Source organism: Botryllus schlosseri, chromosome 11 (assembly GCF_051294905.1).
Source record: "Botryllus schlosseri isolate E-star chromosome 11, Bs_hap1, whole genome shotgun sequence".
NCBI classification, from domain to species: domain Eukaryota; kingdom Metazoa; phylum Chordata; class Ascidiacea; order Stolidobranchia; family Styelidae; genus Botryllus; species Botryllus schlosseri.
The window spans coordinates 8309600-8316583 of NC_137246.1; the positions used below are offsets into that span (position 1 = coordinate 8309600).

Sequence of the window (6984 nt, forward strand, 5' to 3'; positions counted from 1 at the left end):
AAGCAAATGCATAAGTTTGTCTTGTGAAGAGTCTATATTACCTGTAATTACGTCTTATCTTCCCTGAGACTAAGAAGCTGCATTCGTGGAGTGAGAGCTCAATAGCATCCAAACCATATGATGGCCCAAATGCAACGAAACTAACATTTTAATGAAACAAAAAGGTAAATTAATTAGGTTGTAGTCCTTGCAACTCTTGCCATGCGAAAGTGCAGTAGATTTTATGTTTATATTGGCGATGAGGAACCCAGCAAACGTCTTCTGTTTTAGGACTCATAAATTTTATTTCAACCTCACCAGTTTCTATGAAGTTTTCCATGACCAGGCCAATGTATCAGTGGCTATCATATGCTGCGACTACACAGTAGGGGAGATGTGGTACCGATGGATCACTGGGACCAAAAATACTTGAAAAATTCTCCATGATAATTCCTTGATTACACTCCTGGAATTTGTCTACAACTACATGCTGACAGCATCTTTCCTCACATGCAAAAAAATTCGACCTTCGTGAGTTATGGGGTCTGTGACGAATGATTTACGTTTTAGGGGGTCTAAAGTAAATTTGGATCGACATTTTATTTTTCTATATCACCTTTCAGACTATCAAACCCGCCATAATTTTTGATGTGAAGTATAGGGCTTGTATCAGGGTATATAATGGCACATATTTTTTGAATCAATACCATCCTCGAGTGTACTATTTTCAAGTCAATTACAATATTTATGGGGTTGGGGACCTATGGTACCATGGCCAAATCAAGCAAAATAGATGGACCAACTAATCACTTAGCAACAGAAAGTCGCCTACATATATACAGGCTATTACGAGGTATTTGAAAGTCAAAATGTCGATTTGCGGGTAATATGTATGTGGCATTAATTTTGTAAGTTTAGGCGTAAATCAAAACATGATTTTACGCCAGCATTTGAGTTGATATAATCAATTTTATTCTTAAAGGTCGCGACGAAACATTCTTCATTGGCTTGCTGTAGCTTAGCTTATAGTACACAACAAAACAAGCTTACAAATTTGAGTTTTGAGCGTATGTCTCATTGGTCCCAAGGTCGTGTGCCTTTGGACCCACCGGGTGGGGACCGATGACACGTTCGAGCAACAAATTTTAAACGTTTATAAATATTTTTTGAAAAGGCGGATATTCATGTAAATGTCCGCGATAGGTACAGCTTGTATCGAAGTGTTGAGACAGCAAAAGATCTGCTATTCCCGGTTGAAGATTTGAGGGCCAGAGATCATTTTGCGATTTTTGATCCATCGGTACCACATCTCCCCTACTTATGCACCTCGTTTCAAAGTGATAGGAGATGGTTGACTGATACGTCCGGCCTGCAAAATGCCAGATATTTAAGCATAGTTTTCATTAAAACTTATATTTACTTAGAGGCAATGATTGTTTCTGAAAAGAAAAACGAAAATAGTGGAGACTCCTTGTTCCCTTGGTAGTTGTATGCATGAATGCAGATTTTGTCTGTATCGACGGTCCCAAACCATCATATAGTGGTGTTCCAATTTTCGTTCTGAAGTCAGCGTCCCACCATTAAATAGGACAAGCTGATTACCAAATTAAAGAGCGCACGCTCTGTAAATATGTGGAGTCACCATGGTTCAACCCTCGACAACTTCCTATTTCATCGCCATCATCGTAGGTTTATCAGTTTTATGATAGAAAGTTGATTCTATTTGATTGTATGAGGTATCCCCAACTAGAGGGAACGTCGGTCGGTTAGCTCAGTTGGTTGGAGCGTCGCGCTAATAACGCGAATGTCGCGGGTTCGAGCCCCGTACTGGCCATCTCTATCGCCGTGATAGGTCAGTCGGGAGAGCGTCAGACTGAAGATCTGGAGATCCCTGGTTCAATCACGGGTCGCGGCAGTTCTGTCAGTGAAATTTTACAGTTATTTTTCAACTTCATGGAAAAGATCTCCAATGTAGATCTCCCAAATGAAACTATTAGGTATACAAGATTCAGAATAAATTACAATTATCTATGAACGTTCGACGTGAATCTTGTATCGGTACGTGTCATTCGTCCCTACTATTTAATTAAAATCGCGTACTCTACTGCCAGAGTAGAAAACTAAGGTAGTTCCGCTGGGTCTCGAACCCAGGACCTTCTGCGTATAACGCAGACGTGATAACCAATGCACTACGGAACTGCTAGGGCGGCGACGTCTCTCTCGACATAATTTCGCACGTAAGCTCGCATATATTCAGGGAATAATCCAAACGGAACGTTGTCAAATTCGTTTTGTTTCGCAAGTAAGCAAGCTAGAGTCAAAAATTATGACCTGCTATATATTTCCACTTAAGGTCCACTACAGACTACTAGCAGTTCTGCACGCAGATTAGGATTCATGTGAGACCCTATACAGATATTACATACTATAGAATCTGGCATGTATTGAAGCATGTTCGAACTTGCAATGATTCGTTGTCACTGAAGTCAAACGCCTTGCCGAACCCATAACATATAGATGTGTAGGTGGAGTTCGTGAATACCGAAGAGACACTACAATGAAGAGACCGCGCATCAAACATATTAGTTATTACTGGGGCGTTTTTTTTGACATGTCAAAATTTGTCAAAATTTTGTCAAAATTGTAGCGTTAGGTCAAAATTGTTCATAAAGTCAAATAATTTTTGACGTCTGCATTTCATTTGTGTCGTAGATTTTACACTGTCGGTTAACCTATCACTTGATATTCTACAGCTAGTAGCCTACTTCATAGGCCTACCCCGTTGTAGACGGCTAATTGTGAAGCATAAACGGTCAAATAAAACAAATAGGTAGACCTGGTGTTATGGTCAACGTACCGCAATATCCTAACTGAAGAAAGACTTCTTTGACATTGCATCTTCCTTATATTTAGAAGCGCATGATGAAAGATTGTAATGTAGACAACATTGTCAGAATGAATGCAACACGGTGTGCCACCGGCAGTGTACGCACAACTTGAGTGTTGTCAGCCAACAATTGCTGCTGTTGAACGTCCTTGGCAAGCTTCTTAGTAAAGACATGCATACTTTCTACCAAAGAATGTAGGAAAGAATATCTCGTTGCACTGCAATTTTTTTTAAATATTTCTACCATAATACGTATTGTAACCACTGGAATTCTTCATAAGGCCAGATTTCGTTACAATATTGGTTTTTCGTGTAAAATATTACTTGTTTCTAAGCCAAAAACGTTTTTTCGGGATAAACTACTTAGTTAGGACAGCCAGTTCCAACCAGAAATGAAGATAAGTTGTACGATTTTAACATTATGTGGGAAAACATCTAATTTGCGTACATTAGGTCAAAATTTGGTCAAAATTCCGTTTGTTTAGGTCAAAATTTTCCTTTTTTTAGGTAAAAAAAACCGCCCTACTTATAACTTATCAGCAATGTTCCCTAGCTAATTTTTCAAGAAAATAATGCAATGCGGAAATAATTTTTCGCAAAAAGCCAAACAGCAGAGCGATGGTAAAATAAATTTATACTATAAAAAGTTGCAACAAGTTACAATACGAAATTCCTCAAAACAGCTTAAAACATCATACTACATACATATTCGGAGTATTAAGAAAGCTCCCGGAAGCTGTAAAAATAGTTGCAAAGTTGCGAAAACCTGCCCTATAGTTATAAGCAGGGTTGCCATCGACATGGACCCAAAAATAAGGACTGTCGAAAAATTAGATTGGCATGGAAAAGCGTTTTTGTACATTCTTTGTATATATACGAGCAGTGGCATATCACATTCCAAACTTTTCACCAGAAACAATCCGCTCCAGCAACTCCTTGTTATTAGAAAGTGCTTCATTGATCTCACCACAGCTCAGGTCTAGGTTTACCTTAACTCAGGGCCGAAACAGCACTTCGTCAACCCCCCTAAAAAACCGTTGGTCTTGCCACCCCCTAGGATGATAAACCAAACTTCCTCACCTCGTTAGAGTCGTCAACCAACATGGAAAAAGGCCGTAAACATCAAGTTTAGACAAAATCATTTTTGAGCGTATGGAGCGAAGACACCAGTAAATGTGCTTGTAGTCTTGCTCCTGGCTGAAGAAAACTTATTTGCTATGTTGGAAGCGGGGAATATTGCTTTGAACAAATGCGATTTGCGATCGTTGGTGTGGAATGATTGCTATGGTGTTTGACGGTATGGAATGCCAAGGTACCCTATGCAGTAGACGCTTGTATGTATGTAGTCTGCGGTCGTTGGTGCTGATCGACTTGTGGAAAAATTATCATCGACTGGCTCAAATTAATTAGCATGATACACTTCTTGTGTTTTGGGGTATCAATGTGAGTTGAAATAGCTGTCTTTCCTATGGCCTCCAGGTTGATGTCACAATTGCAGATATTGTTATGTGCAAAACACTCGCCCTTCAAGCTGCGTTAGATACCTTTGAAATCTCTCTCATAATCGTCACGAGTCACAACAAACGTTTTTACGCCTGTTCATTTAAACTAATCAGATTTAGCCTTATTTGTAGCGAAAACTATATGCGCAAGTGCAATATAATTTAGAAAAATTTATCAATTATTTATAGCTTTACTACTTTTTAACCCATGGGTCGACTGCACTGCGACTTTTTTTGCTGCTTAATAAATGCCGCCTTCTCTACTGCTGGAGCTTATTCTGCGGTAGACCATACAGCAGGAACTCGTACTGCTGTTTACTGTTAAAATGACGTTAGCTGCGGTAGCTTGGTATAGACGAAACTGCTATACCACCACTCACTGCCCATAGCTATCTCACCTCTTGGAAGTCATCAAATCTTGTGGTGTGTACGTCACGAGAGTTCTTTTCATTTATGATGTCATAAAATCTCGACGAAAAAGCATAATTTTAGAATATTATGCAACACAGATACCAGAAGAAAACGATCGAAGTTCTGCAGTTGTTGAAAATAAGACAAAATAAGGAAGCAAGTCGAAAACAAGGACATTTCTTAGAAATAAGGATAGTTGAGTTTTCTAAGACGTGCCCCTTCAAAATAAGGACAAATCTTAGAAATAAGGACGGTATGGCAACCCTGCTAATAACTCTTAATTTAGTGGGTGGAAAATAGGTGCGTTAATCAGATTTCCACCCAAGTCCGAACACGATATGTGGATGTGATGCGCGATTGACAACAAACAAGAAGAAAGGTGGATAATTGCAAGTTTTATTTCGAGAGAAATTTTTTCAAAATTCTTGTGCCCATATATAATACGCACCCCCAATTTAAGGGAAAATGGAAAATGACGGTACATAAATATTATATTGCGGCATTCCAGTAGAGAGTTGTCATGGCTCATTTGGACGACAAATGCTCATTTTAAACTAGCTACCAGGAGCCCGTACCACGAAGAGCGGTTGTGGTGTTCTGTGCCATTACTGATATCTTGAGATATACCTTGCGTAATGCGTACATAGATAGATAGATAGTCTTTTATTCGTCACATCAATAAATAAAGAAGTATACGAAACAAATATTGCGGAATAGACTGGGAGACGACGAGGGGCCGTTAGGCCTTCAGAGTCAGTCGCCACCCGTTTGGAGTGTTTGATGCATATATAAATAATTACGTGAAACATATATATTAAATCAACGTACAAACGTTTCTTATTGTAGAAATAGAACGTCCGCGCAGGCTTACTTAATCAGTTTCTATTAGTCGACAATAGTGGTAGCAGACATGGGGTGATTACTTCATGAATGTAATCGATTGAGATTACGATTATTTCTGAATCACGCGATTACGATTACGATTACGATTACAGCAAATCCGCAAGTAGTCGATTACGATTACTTTGAAAAAGTAATCACGATTACTCACGATTACATTTATTTTGCTTTTTAAAAGTTATCTTTGAAAGACAACAATGCGATGAAAATGCCTCATGAGAGAAGGTCTTTCTTTTTAAATGAGACGTTTTGGCGTCATTTCCTGAATATTACATAATAAACCAATGCACATGATTTATAGAAATAGGCTTTTCGGTGCAGGCCAATACCGCGCCGCGACACACAAAGACATGCTGCCTTGGCCGAAACATTGTGTATTTGTCCATTGTCCATAGCCGCGCAGGATGGTCGCGACGAATAGTCTTCTCAATCTCAGCCCCACAATACAAATACAACCCCGTGTAGAAATGACAATTTCTGGGTGCGTCTCACTAAAGTTTTTCGTTTATTTTTCTTATCGTCTGCTACGTTAGGGCGACTCCAATATCTCTCGACTACATAGCAGACAGGAGATCATGAATTAACAACATACAATAGAGTTATAGTTGTAAATTACATGCCTAAATATTCGCGCTTGGCTAGACTTGACAGCAAATACACAGCGAATCCATATCGCATCAAATCGTGTTTTCCAGTTCTTGTGAAAAGCCCGGTCGTTAAAGGGGGGTCTGGGGGACTTCGCCCGCCAGAAATTTTATTGATCGCCTTATTGTGGGTCAAAGATCACCATTTTTGAGAAGGGGGTGACGAAATACGGTTTCGGTAGGATTCTAGCTGCGATCCACGCTAACATGGTGTGTAAGCGGATGGCTAGAGTGGCAGATTCAAATGTTGAGTATAAAATTGCGAAATAGAAATTGTTGCCCGTTTCAAGTAGGGCCGGATGAGAATATGGTAAGCTAAACATAAACTTCTGCCTACAACCCATTTAATACAGATATGCCGAGCTGACGCTATACGAGTATCGGAGAATAACGGCTCGGTTATGATTTTTTACTAGCAGTCGTTGGTTTTTAATGCTTCGATGTAGAAATTTACATGTTTAATTTGATGAGTATAAAATTTCAAATCTTTGTCCGGTGTATACGTAGGAGGCCCATCACCGCTCGCCAATCAGCAACGGTCAAAGTGCGTTTGCTGAAGCATAACAAAACATACATAGTAGGCCTACATACGTTACTTTTCGAAACAATAAGGCAGAGTGGTGATTATTATCCTGCTATGTCGTCTGCAATGTATTGATAA

At 39.4% G+C, this 6984-nt stretch overlaps 1 non-coding gene across 1 annotated transcript; it reads right to left on the minus strand.

The window, feature by feature from the left end:
- Positions 1–2105: 2105 nt before the first annotated feature.
- On the minus strand, positions 2106–2178 carry Trnai-uau (transfer RNA isoleucine (anticodon UAU)). The gene has a single exon. It is a non-coding gene; the product is annotated as a tRNA-Ile (tRNA).
- Between the last annotated feature and the right edge of the window lie 4806 nt (positions 2179–6984).